The 13553-nt window shown below is 37.7% G+C and overlaps 1 pseudogene; it reads left to right on the top strand.

The window, feature by feature from the left end:
* The first annotated feature begins 1597 nt into the window (after positions 1-1597).
* On the top strand, positions 1598-4860 carry LOC140244224 (N-terminal EF-hand calcium-binding protein 1-like; annotated as a pseudogene).
* Positions 4861-13553: the final 8693 nt, after the last annotated feature.

The raw sequence follows: 13553 nt of genomic DNA on the forward strand, positions 1-13553 counted from the left end.
CTAGCCAAATGAAAATTGTGCATAAGTTGAGTCAGGTTTGCACAGATCCTCTGATATTGGAAGTTAATTGCAATGTTATCATAATTTTTAATGCCAAACCTGTTTTATTCTCTCCAAGATTTTCAGGTACACATTGCCTCCAATACAGAATCCAACAGTTTTCACTCATGAATGGGTAAACTATAATTTTGCCTTTATGTTAAATATATTGGCATTTTTCAAAACTTTTACACCCTTTCAAGGATATTTGGACCATAGAATGTTCCAGGAAATTTATTAAAACTAGAAAATTTGACTGATTATCATTTTGAGCTATCTTACATGAAACTAAAGGAGGTAGTGTCCCACCATGTTGTAACCTAATGATAGCAATGAAAACTTCAGGAAATTTTATGAAGATTAAATTTTCTTAAGTACTGTATAATATTCCATGAACAACATGATTGCTATGTGATCTAAATATATTAAAGCTTCTTAAGAAGAAGAAGAAGAAGAAGAAGAAAAGAAAAACATGTTTACTGATAAACAATATGATCTGTTTGATAGTAATGTATGGCACGCCAGAAGGGAATCAAATAATTATGTTCGACACCAACTAAAAAACCATTTCATCAATTTAAATTTCATTCCACAAAAATATGTTCGATAAAATATATATTTCATAAAATATATATTCAAACAAAATATATATTTGACAAGAAAATATGAAGGTTTGACCGAAATATATTCGACAAAATATATATTTGACAAAAATATATATGTTTCACCAAAAATATATTTCACAAAAATATATTTGATCAAAAATACATTTGACACAAACTATGTTTGACCCAAAATATATTTGACAAAAAATATATTTGACCAAAAATCATATTTGACCAAAATATATTCGACAAAAAATATATATATTTCACCAAAAATATATTAGACCCAAGATATATTTGACAAAAAGTGTTTTACACAGGCATATATGGCGTTCTATACTTACGACAAGAAATCATTCGATGAACAAAAAACCATTCGATGAACAAAAAATCATTCCATGAAAATAAAAAGTCATTCGATGACAATACAGCGCAGCGCAAGCTTACACTGCACGTGTCGTTGCGTGTACACTGTGGTATACACCATCAATCTGCAAATTGCATGCGCATGCACATCCGCGCGCACTTGCTAGCCCGTACCGCACCGTGCGTGCGGTGGGTGAGAGCTAGACGCTCGCGTGGTACGCGCGCTATATTATACAAAGCATTAGCGATTTCGATGTCTGTCTCTTCTGAAAGTGGGAGTAGGAATGATCTCGATGGCGTTATGCAAGAGATTCAGCTCCGCCATTGCCAGTGAGATGACGAGCGCGAGATCGATCGGGATCAGGTCGCCCGGTCGTGGACATACTTGGAGACTAAGTTAGCACGAGCAGAGCAACATCAGCGGTAACCGCAGCAGCGACCCCAACACGTTACTGGTACAGCGCCCGGCCGCCCCGCGCGGGGGTTACGTGTCATCAGCGGCAGCGTTAGCCCGACCAGACGGAGTACGCTGTGCTAATATCCTACGTACAGCGACTGGGCTGTGTATAGTTACGGCAGCGCCTGCCATGACGATCCGGTCTCCAACCCAAACATCAAGCAGGCCAAGGGCAAGACCACAGCCTGAGGCTGTAAATAGGCTCAGGCTCAACCACCGGCACCGCACCGGCACTACGGGCTCAGCCTCAGCAACCCCAGGTTGGTAAACTGTCGTAGACCGATGAGATCTGTAGGGTTGGACCTACTACTAATCGACCGCCTAATGTTTATTTGCTTGATAAGAATATTTAACACTGAAATTCACGTAAAAAACTTGACCTACGTGATTGAGAAAATCCAGCTCTATCAAATGCCGTTGTTCCCTTTTCGATTCGAAGTTTCAGTGCAAAAATATCGCCGACGAACTTGCGTGGCCTCGTTTCAGCTCCCCGCGGTAAATCGCGTTTTTAGGATCGACCGCTGATTTTGCATTGACAATGCACGTAAACCGAGTTGTATTGAACACCGTGTTGTACGAAGCTTTTTAGAAGCCTTTTAGAAACTTCCATAGACATTACATTGTGCTGTCATTACGATTCGGTGAAAATATTCATTCGAAATTTTGTCCTTGATTAAAACCATTAATGAAGAGTGAATTATCGCGTTTTCCCACACCATCCTAATCTACATTCAAAGCCAATCCATTTTTATGTGCTTTGCGCGCAGAGAAGTGCGTACTCAGTGTTCAGTGTGCGAATTATACGCGGTCGGATTCAAGAAGGGTGGTCGATATGTAGTATAGTAGGGCTACCATACTTAGTAGGCAAAGTCCGCCATTACTAAGTGGTACAATGGCGGGCTCGGGTTTTTTTTTTTGTTTTTTTTTTGTTTTTTTGTAGACGGCACAGATTGCCGTTAAGTGCACGAATTATACGCGGTCGGTTTCAATAAGGGTGGTCGATATGTAGTAGGGCTACCATATCTGTATGGTTTAGTCAGCAAAATGTCCAGGAAGACACATCCACGCTAACTTGTAGAGGAGCACTATGTGTGGACAGAGCGCGACCATTGAAATTTGTCTGAGATCTGTCTCTTCTCGTTGCCGTCGGTCATGGGCTTCTTAGAGACAGATTCCGGCGGTAGTAAAATGGTAATGCAGTATTGGCAGTAAGCCAATATCGTATCTAAGAGGCAAGAAGATATACCTCAAATTTCACTCTACCAAATTCCACCAAAATTTCAGGGATTCCTTAGTATCTCATTTCCAGTCACTCACATAAATATGAATTAAATGAGACATGGGGAAGCATTGAATTCAACGTTGACTTTAGTTGTGGTTGTTTCTGCTCGCGCTCACAGCTTACGCTGTCTAATGTTAACGTTACACATTACGGTGGCTTTTAAATAAGGGGGACCATCATAGACATCATAAAAACAAGGTTATATGCCTTCTAACCTGGAGTAATGTGTAACTCATCATGAAATATAGATTGCTAGTTGTTCCCCCCCCCCCCCCCATGAGACTAACAATTAGAGTTACTGTCACACAGGTCAGTATCATTAAGACAGCGCATTGCTGACTGCAGTTATTCACGCGATCACGATTACTCTCCACAGGCATTCATTGTCGGCAGGTAGTTCGCCGTACAGGAGGAAAAGAATATGAAGTTTCCATGACAACCTGAGGACATACGTTGATGCAGCAGGAAGAGATGATGGATGTGTGAGGTAAGACATCGTGTCCTCATTGCTAGATTCCCACTGGTGTGATATTTTGAATGGAAAGTGCTTCAGTAATATTATACTAATCACAGAGTTAGGAAAATTGACTTTATTTCTTTTTTTTTTTCTTCTATGAATGTGATGTTTCTTATGGAAAGTCATGAGATTGAATAAGCTGAATGAACAATTCTCAGAGGATATAGATATATGTGATATAAACAGCCATCCCTATCTTTCAACAGAGCAGAATTCTGGATGCCTAATCCAGTCAAGTACTAACTTCGTCAAGTACTTGTACTGTTTGAAAATTGTTGTTCAAATTTTACCTCTTTATGTTATTTATTTGTGTGTGTGTGTGTGTGTGTGTGTGTGTGTGTGTGTGTGTGTGTTGAAACAAAAGTTTCAAAGATGAAGTTTAGGAAGTCAAGACTTTATGCCCCATTGTGAATGTTTTTTACTTTTGTGATAAACTTGGAATATAGTGATTTGGTGTGTTTTTTCAAAGCTAGTAATATTAGGAATAATAAAGTAGTGATGGTAGTGATCATAATAAAATTTTCATGACGAATTATCACTGTTGTTATTACTTGAATAATGAAAATGATGTTTCTAGTCATGATTATCATCATCATCATCATCATCATTTATCATTGCTTTCCCCCTTGCAGAATTACAATATATATGCCTCTAAATATATTGTAGGCAAACTGTAATAGCAGTACCTAGAGAAACCTGAAACAAGTACCGGTACATCAATATGGTACTAATTGGAAACATTTCAGTTCATCTTTTCAACATCAAGTTTATTATATGTTGATAAAATTATGTTCCAAAAGGTATACAGTATTTACCCAGTAATGTCATGCATTGTATTTCTGTTGTTTCCACTAATACACAATGGCAGCTACAGTGTGAGAATGTTTGAGGCCATGAGGGGACCTGTAACTATGCCGTCTACGAGATCTGGGAAACAGAAGAGGACTGGAAGACGTGAGTCACTTTGTGTTGATCTCTATTGATCCAGTGATGGTTTTGCCAAGGTTTGACACTGTAGCTCCTTATTATAAAGCATAGATTATTAAGTTCAGAAGAAAATCAAGCAAACAATTCCATACTTCATTTGTCAGAATAAATTGTGCAGTATTAAAAGGAAAAAAAAAGTGTCTTGTTCAGAATGAGTACACTGTTATCGTAGTTTGTGTTTATTTGCTTGTTTGGTGGGTCATAGGATTTCTGTACCAGATGTAATTGCTTATGATTTGTGGTATTTTGTAGTACATGTATCATGTTCTTTGTTGATAAGCTTGTCTTGTATTCTTTCAGGAACTTTGCTGGTGCCAAGTCAAAGTCTTTCCGTCGAGAGAATGTGGATCTTTTGGACAAACCAGAGCAGCTGTCTTCAATGGCTATACCAGGTGAGAGTCATGTTACCCCAGTGATAGCTGGAGTCCAATTCCAGAGTGGTTAACCCTGACTTTAACTAGTGGGGAAATTCTGTTTAATCAACATATTGCTTACAGGAGCCATGCTTGTGCTGCGATAACTATTTTATCAGAGGATCCTGATCAGTGTATATCAAAATTTTACAACCCTCATAAAGGTAGTTACATCAATCAGCTAATCTTTGAGGAGTTGTAGATTCAGAAAGAAATGAAGACAGGATATTGTAAAGATTTTTGTTTCAAAAAGTAGATTCTAGAGTATCTATCTTGTGTTGCAATAATCAAAAGTGCACACCCAATTCTTAACAATCTCTATTCTCTACTTACACAAAATGTTGTTCTTACACCCCAATGGAAGTAGTTTTGTGCATACTGTAAAGAAAGAAATATTTGCAGTGTGAAATTTTCTTGAATCACAGCTGACAGCCTTTTTTTTTCTTTTTCTTTATGCCTCCGCCACGAAGTGGTGCCGGAGGCATTATGTTTTCGGGTTGTCCGTCCGTCCGTCCATCCTTCCTTCCGTCCGTAATGAATTTTGTGGACAGCGTAACTAAAAAACCTTTTGAGGTATCCTAATGAAACTTGGCATGTATGTGTATTAGGGGGTGAAGTTGTGCCTATCAACTTTTGGGTGCACATGCTCAAGATCAAAGGTCAAAAGGTCAAGGTCAAATACGTAAAATTTCACTATTTCCACCATATCTATGCAATGCCTGAAGATATTTTCTTAAAACTTAGTGTATACATGTATTACCCAATTAAGATTCTCTGGTGGAAGTTTGGGGTCATGAGGTCAAAGGTCAAAAGGTCAAGTAACAATATTTTTTTGTCTGTAACTTGGAAATTGTTCATGGTATCTTCATGGAACATAGCATATATACATGTACCGACTGACAATGATTATCTAGAGAATTTAGGGTTCATGGGGTCAAAGGTCAGGGGCCAAAGACAAGGGCAACACTTCAACATTTTACTATTTCCCTCATATTTATGCAATGCCAGCGGGATTATTTTTTTTTTACACTTGGTGTATGCATGTATAACCTGATAGAGATTCTCTGGAAACTTTTTCTTTTCTTTTTTTTTGCCTTGAAGGTCAAAAGGTCAAAGATCAAGGGAAAGTGCTGAACTAACTTTTTCCTCCATATCTCAGAAGTGGCTCAAGGTATCTTGAAACTTTCTACATATTTATGCATGTTCTGCCTGACAGTGATTATCCTATGAATTTTACGGTCAAAGGCCAGATGAAAATGGTAACAATGTACTTTTCAATACAGAAATTGCACTTTTTCTCCATACCTTGAAAAGTACTCAATGCATAAACTTATGAATGGGCAAAGTCAATTTAAAGTCTTAAGTTAAGTCTTATTGAAAATGACCCCTTAATAACAAATATGATGTAAATATGTGTAATCATTTATAATCATTTGTGATTTGATTGAAACAAACATGAATACAAATTGTGATAAGATTATGTATTGATTTCTACTTTGCAAGAAATCAGTTGAAATTTGAATTATTGATGAAAACTTATCCCGTAATGACCAATTTGCATGGACACATTAATGATTATGCAAAAGTATGAAGTGAAGGATCTATGAAGTTAGATTGCAACATATGATTTTGTTTGTTTGTTTGTTTCTCTGTGTTGGTAGGAGCATAGCTGCCTTGGACCCTGATAGCCCTATCCATCATCATGAGGTTTCCCAACCCACTAAATGCCATGCAGAGCCTTTGGATCAACGTCATCATGGAAGGACCACCTGCTGAAGGGTGAGCCACAATGTGCACACATCAGCAGGTCTGAAGGGCTTTTTACACTTGTAAATTTTTGCTTAGCCCCGGACTATCGGTGGGGCTAAGGGGGGGCCTTAGCCCCACCGTTGGTACGGGACTATCCCTAGCCCACTTTCTGTTTACACTCGTTTTTGCCAAAGTGGGCTAGCCCCACCGATAGTACGGTACTATCTGGCCCTGCAAAATAGCAGGGGTTAGCACCGCAATTGCGGTGCTAGCACCGCAATTGCGGTGCCAAGCAAGTGAGTGTAAACAGAACGAAAAAATAATCCTGGGCTAAGCAATGGAGACGAAGTCCAACCCTCACTGACCAATCAGAAACGAGGTAATCAAGTGCTGCCGGTGCGTGCGTGTACGTGTACAGTACACAGCGTAATTATGAATATTCATGTGGTTTGGAAAGTCCGGGGCTAAGAAATACGAGTGTAAAAAGGTCAGTTTTCTCCTTAGCCCCGGACAAGAGATAGTACGGGACTAATTGGCGAGTGTAAAAAGCTGAAAATATTGGTACGGGACTAACGATAGCCCTGGGTCAGAGAAAGTCCGGGGTTAAGAAACACAAGTGTAAAAAGCCCTTGAGAGTATTCTGAAGGGGGAGGGCAATTATGCCGGCAGTGCAGTCATTATTCTGATTCAGTCTAATCAGGCCACTCTGCATAAAGATTCACAATCAATCAATCAGTCAATCAATCAATCAATTAATCAATCAATCAATCAAATTTCTTCAGGCAAATATCTTTGAACCTCATTAAAGCTTTGGTTTCAAAATATTTCATTTTACCTTTTCATTGGCTAAAGCAGCATCTTAGTGAGTACCATTATAATTCTTCAGTCATGGGGAAAATAATTTTGTAAAAGTAAAAATCAATACCTCTCAAATCAGCAGTGTTGCGAAGTCTCATTTGTATGCCACTCTCCTTTTCTTTGTGACCCTTCTTATTGGAAAGTCTGGACGCCAACTATTTCTACTCTACACATTAATGTTGTTTCCAGAAATCCTTTCTGTCTATCTGGCTACAGATTTTATTGTTAATTTGGAAGAAAGGACAAATATTTGTTCATTCTTTAAAAAAAAGAAAGAAAGAGTGTGTATACATGTATTATCAAAGATGGATAATGAACAAATACTGACATGAAAAAAAAAAAATTGTGCATTCTGTAGTTCACATGACTGTATGATAATGTTTCATTCTCTCCCCACTCCTCTGTCCAGTCTCGGAGTGGAGCCATTGGACAAGGATGTAATAAGGAAGCCTCCTCGTTAGGTTCGTGACCCCATGATCACCAGACCTCTTCTTATTTATGTAGTCATGTCTGCCCTCATCATCGTGTCGTGGGAATCCTCTGGGTCTTCTGGAGAGAGGTCAGTGCTCCCTTTATTGTCCATGACTGTACTCACATTTCTATTAATATTGGTCAAGTTCTTCCTTTACATAATTGTAATATTATGCCCTTGCTACATTGTGCCGAGTGATAACATTAGTGCATTTAGCAAGCTATCTTCTGTCAGATGCTTTGTCATGCGGATTGTAATATTAGATAATGATGCATGTATTGATTTGATTAGATTTATCCATTGTCTTTATAGATACTTGGCTGTGTATATTAGTACATGCAGTAGCAGCATTCATCTTCACATATAGTATGCAATGAATTGTTTTGCTCCATGAAGCCTTTTCAGAGTATAAGGACAAGCATGATACTATCTTGAGCTGGGATTTATCAACTTGTGCCTGTCAAGCAGTCCAGATGGCACTGTAATAATGACTGCTCCTCTCAATTAGATGCAATCCTGCCTCAGCCTTCTCTGTGTCAGACAAAGTCATAAAAAGACGTGTAGCATACATGTATGAATACAAGACCATACATACTGTCTGATGCACCACTGGTGATGAAATAACTCAATTGTGTACAGACTTTGTCAGTACGTTTCAACAGAAAGTAATGAGTAATAATTTTGATAAGTAATGTTGTCAAACATGCAGATCATGCCTTGGTTAGCTGTCCTTCAAGATGTAACTGATGTTGGTTATCTACTTCCCACCACTACAGGAAATATTCCAGATGGAAGCACTGTCAGTATAAGGTGAGTGTGGCATGAACTTCCCTCCCCTTCTCCCATCCCACTGGTGTATTCGCACACTTTTGTCATGTTATTGTTGAAACCAAGGGCCGTCATTTAAATATCACAGGCTAATTGTTAATTGTACACATTGTAAAATTATTGCCCATTGTACGCTAATGTGTACAAATGTGTCCTTTAAAAGCAAAAAAATTGAATGAGTTAACTATGTGTAAAACATCTGTCATTATGATTGTACTTCTTCACAACTAAACCTCAGCACTTCTGTAGGATTTCTTGTATTCTGCTCTGCTTCATGTTTTGAGAAAATTAGAGGTTTCTTATACTTTTTTTCACTTTATAAGATATTTGTAGGAAAATAATGCTATATGTTTGGTTTCATAGGCTGCTGACTGGATGGTATAATTGACTAATTTAATGTCTAATGCACTACAATGACTTCCATGTCTGTTTAATTAGAGGGGCAATCAGGCACAGTTTTACTCTTTTCCATAGAACTCCTTTTAATGACTTACTCTCGATTGACTGATTTTTGTTGCTCATTTCAGATATCTGTTTCTTGGTGATGCTGACTTCCTCTGTCTTAGTTGTGCCGGAGATTAAAAGTAGGGTCATCGGCGGTTGAGTCAGCGTCACATCATCAAGCAACTGTGTGATTTTGAACTTGTTTGACCTGACGATGGTCTCATTGATACTTGGCAGGAATCTTATGTGGCTTGGCAGGAATCTTATGTGGTTTTGCAGTATTTCTGACGCATTCAATCTGTCAAAATCTTCATACATGTACTGGTGGACATTTGTTTGGTTGGGTATACTCAGTGAAAGTCATTAATAAGTGAAGACTGTGTACCTGCTACCTGTATTTTAGGTGTAAAACTCATATTTAACGAAACCCCATTCGATAGAGAGGGTCTGTTGCATCCAGAATTTGTTATATAACCAGTTTGAAAGCCGTCACGACATACCGGTCAGAAATTCCTGGGCTAAATCACCCAGCGCCACTGACAAATCGATTCTCTGAATAATACTAAATAAAATCTTCGAACCGGACTTATCAGTCGCCAACACGCTGTACTGCGCGGCCATTTTCCGACACCAGCTGTTGTTGTTGTTGTTGTTGTTTTTGATAATTCGCAAACCCGTATCGCGCCCTCTCTCAGTAAAAACGATGTATTTCCTTTTTTTGTGTGTGTGAAAAGTTCAGGGTCGGGGGGTTTTCTAGGGTCGGGTGGGTTACGCCAATACAATGATTTTTTTTTTTGCCTTATGGAAGTGTTCCTGTTTGCACAAGGTTTTATATTTAAGTGTTTCTCATGGTTCTTATAATGGGCATTTACTGTAAACAATTATGACTGATAATGGTTTTTATTGATGACGAAGGTTGCCAGTATTGAGTAATGCATTTATATTTAGTTCATTTCTTGAATCTGTAGCATTTGATTTCATGTATTTGAAATTTTGCAATTGGTACATGAATGCCAACTCTTTCATCTGCACTATTGCAGTCTTTCAGCAGTTACAGATTTGTATGATGATAAGATGACAAGAACATTTTAATGTGTAATGCTGCTTAAAGGGACAAAACAAATCATGCCCCTATGAAATTGAATTCAGGTTAGTTCTCTCCCTCCCCTTTCCCAAGTAAACATACAGATTTCATAGTTGTGATGACATTCTCTGTCAGAATCGTCTTTGATATATTTGCAAATTATATAGCACTGGTTACTCAGAGGAATACCAATACCAATGTCAACCCATCACTCTCAGTCAAGCCATTTTTTTTTTTTTTTTTTTTTTGTTGATAGCTGATGATGTTAGGGGAAGGCGAAAGATTGATTATATGGCTCATTGCCAATCATTCCAATGTCTAATCCACTCAATGTGTTTATGTCACATCCTCAGTCATCATGACATCATAATAATGTTTGTATTATTTTTATGACAATATTACATCCCTATCACATCGCCAGCTCATTATCAACATGACATCCTCACATCATCATCATCATTAGATTATCATGACAGAATCCTGATAGCTGAATTACATTCATGAATGTGAACAGGAACCACAAGGAGAACAGTGCAAAGATCACTAAAGTGGCTACCCTCTATGAATAAGACTAAATCATCGTCATCATCGTCATTGTCATCGAGACATAATTCTTATACCTTTATAACATCATAGCATCATTCTCACATTATTGTGACATCATCACCAAACACTGTGACATCATCATGACACTAATGTGACATCACATCATTTTCCTATCATTCTTCATATTGTCCCTAAACCGTGACATCATCCTGCCATTAACCTTCCATCGCTTTCCTTTTACCCACTCCAATGAATAGCACTTTTAATGGGATAGAGATTTTATAGTCTCTATGCAAGGGGTAAACCCATTTTATCCTCTTTATTATGAGCAGGTCTAGCTCTGTAAGAATATTGGATATCACCTTGCTCAGTACAAAAATACTGTCTGTGGTGTTTCCTCAGTATTCATGACTCTTTAAATTGCCAGAGGTTACAATGTAAATATCTCGAAATACTGCACCATCTTTGAATGAAATTTTATGATAGATTAATTTGATCACTGTGGGCCAATTGAAATGTACTTACATTGTCAGATTACATGATATGAGCTGAAGGACCCCTGACTGTAAACTATAAACTGCCATATGTAGATTGTTGAAAACAGTAAGATTTACAGTGGAAAGGCAGAATTTACATCCTGGTGTTGGGAAGAAAAATCCACATTCAGTTTTTCACATTGGCTGTCATAATGCTGGAAGAGCATAAACAGAATTGATAGTGTTTAGCTCTCAGTCTTCTAAAGTTCTAGTGGGTTTTCCTTAGTTCAAAAATGTGATTTAGTCCACAATGTGAACAAAGTTCCTTCATAGGTGTGTGAGTTTTTATTGTGTGTCTGTCTGTTTGTCAGTGTTGTTGAGTGTATATGAGTCTTTCTTTTGGATTCAGAAATTATTCGTAAATTTACAAATTATCGTCTTATCAAGGAGGTACTAGTACCTCCTTGGTCTTATAAAGTTATTTTTCAATTACTTAGCAATGTACAATCCATACAGGAGTGCCTCTCTTGATCATGTTTTCCAGCTTATCTGAGATTCTAATATCAAAGACTTCCTACAGCAAGTGTAATTGTGTGGTATCTCTAGACTGATGAATATCTGCACAGTTCTATTTGTCTCAGAGTTAATTTTACAGGGATGTTGACTTGAATCCTGTTTATTTAAGTGATCAATGTGAAATAGTTTTGTTTATTGACAAAGTTGAACGAAGTTGCTTACAATATACACTGGAAATGGAAATACAAATGAAGTCAGTGACACGATGGGTGCATCTGTTTTACACTCCACATCTTTATTAAAGTTGTACATACAGAATAATATACTAGTATGTGGCAACAGTTCAGCATTGATGTTCATAAGGCCTTGTGTGTAGTCTTGACTTTCAGACCCACCTTATCTTTGACACAGTTGTAGTCTGTATCATGTTAACTGATTGTTTGTAGGTTGTTTTCACAGTGAAGTACACAGCAGGATCCTGTATAAACTATTGATGTGCAGTAGTCATACTCAGAGAATGGAACTTCATTGGATGATACAATACTTTACATTGATGATCTTTCTCCTGTAATGGCGGCTGACAGTAGACTGGTGTAAGCCAAGTTTTCATGTTAACAAGAATTTGATTATGTGTTCAGTGCCTTCAAAGATCAGTGTACATGTACCACTTGCGAGTAAGATTCTTTATGTCTGGAGGTGCTTCAAGTCTGGCTTAGCAGAGTTTCCTCTTAACCAATTGAGAACCAGTCGGAGTATACTAGGGCAGGTGTCTATGGGAAATGCTTGTTGTCGCAAAATCAGTCAGTCCTCATTGGGTTAAAGGGAAGATAAACCCTAAAAGCAATGTGGATTGAGTGAAAGCAGCAACATTAGTAGAACGCATCAGTGAAAGTTTGAAGAAAATCGGACAATCGATGCAAAAGTTATGAATTTTTAAAGTTTTGGTGTTGGAACAGCTGGATGAGGAGACTACTAGAAGTTATGACGTATGAGTGGACAACAATACAAAGAAAATATAAAGAAAATTTGACAAAAATCTATTTTTCATGAAAATTACAAATTCTGTCAACTTGATACTGACATATGTTAAGGGTAACAATTATTCCCCTTGCTTTCTGAAAGCGGTTAGTCAAGTGCTCTTTCATAATGCTAGAAAAATGAATTTTTGTTGAATTTCCTTTATATTTTCTTTGTATTGTAGTCCTCTCATACGTCATAACCTCTAGTAGTCTCCTCACCCAGCTGTTCCAACACCAAAACTTTAAAAATTCATAACTTTTGCATCGATTGTCCGATTTTCCTCAAACTTTCACTGATGTGTTCTACTAATGTTGCTGCTTTCACTCATTCCACATTGCTCTTTGGGTTTACCTTCCCTTTAAGGCTAACTTGTGTCGTAAGCAAATTTCTGCCCCCTCTGATTGAAACAGGTTTACAGTATACAGCATAATGTCAGAGCAGAAGCATTGTACTTGCCATTCAAAATTAGCATTCATTAATTATTGTGAGACTGAAATGAAATGAATTTGAAAAATATAGAAAAAAAAAGATATGTGACAAGGCATGTACATTTGTGCCAATTGCCTCATTTAGATTGTAGAAGATTGGAATTTGATTTCATGAATTTGAAAGATTGGAATTTGTGACACCTTGACTGTGGCATTAAGCTGGCAATGCCAGAGAAGCTTCAACCACATGACATGTAAGAAATATGATTGAAGCTTGGAAGTTAAGGGATCTGTTTTTGATAGAAAAGAAAGATCCCTTCTGAAATGAATCAAACCTGCATTAATTACTTGCGACTTTTCAAAGTGCAATATTTCAAATATTGACTGGATGTGCCATGCCTACGAGCCCCCTACATGTTACATTGTAAGTGGATCAGTGTTGTAATTGTTGAAGTGCTTCAAGTCT

This window comes from Diadema setosum, chromosome 2 (assembly GCF_964275005.1).
Source record: "Diadema setosum chromosome 2, eeDiaSeto1, whole genome shotgun sequence".
Taxonomy (NCBI): Eukaryota; Metazoa; Echinodermata; class Echinoidea; order Diadematoida; family Diadematidae; genus Diadema; species Diadema setosum.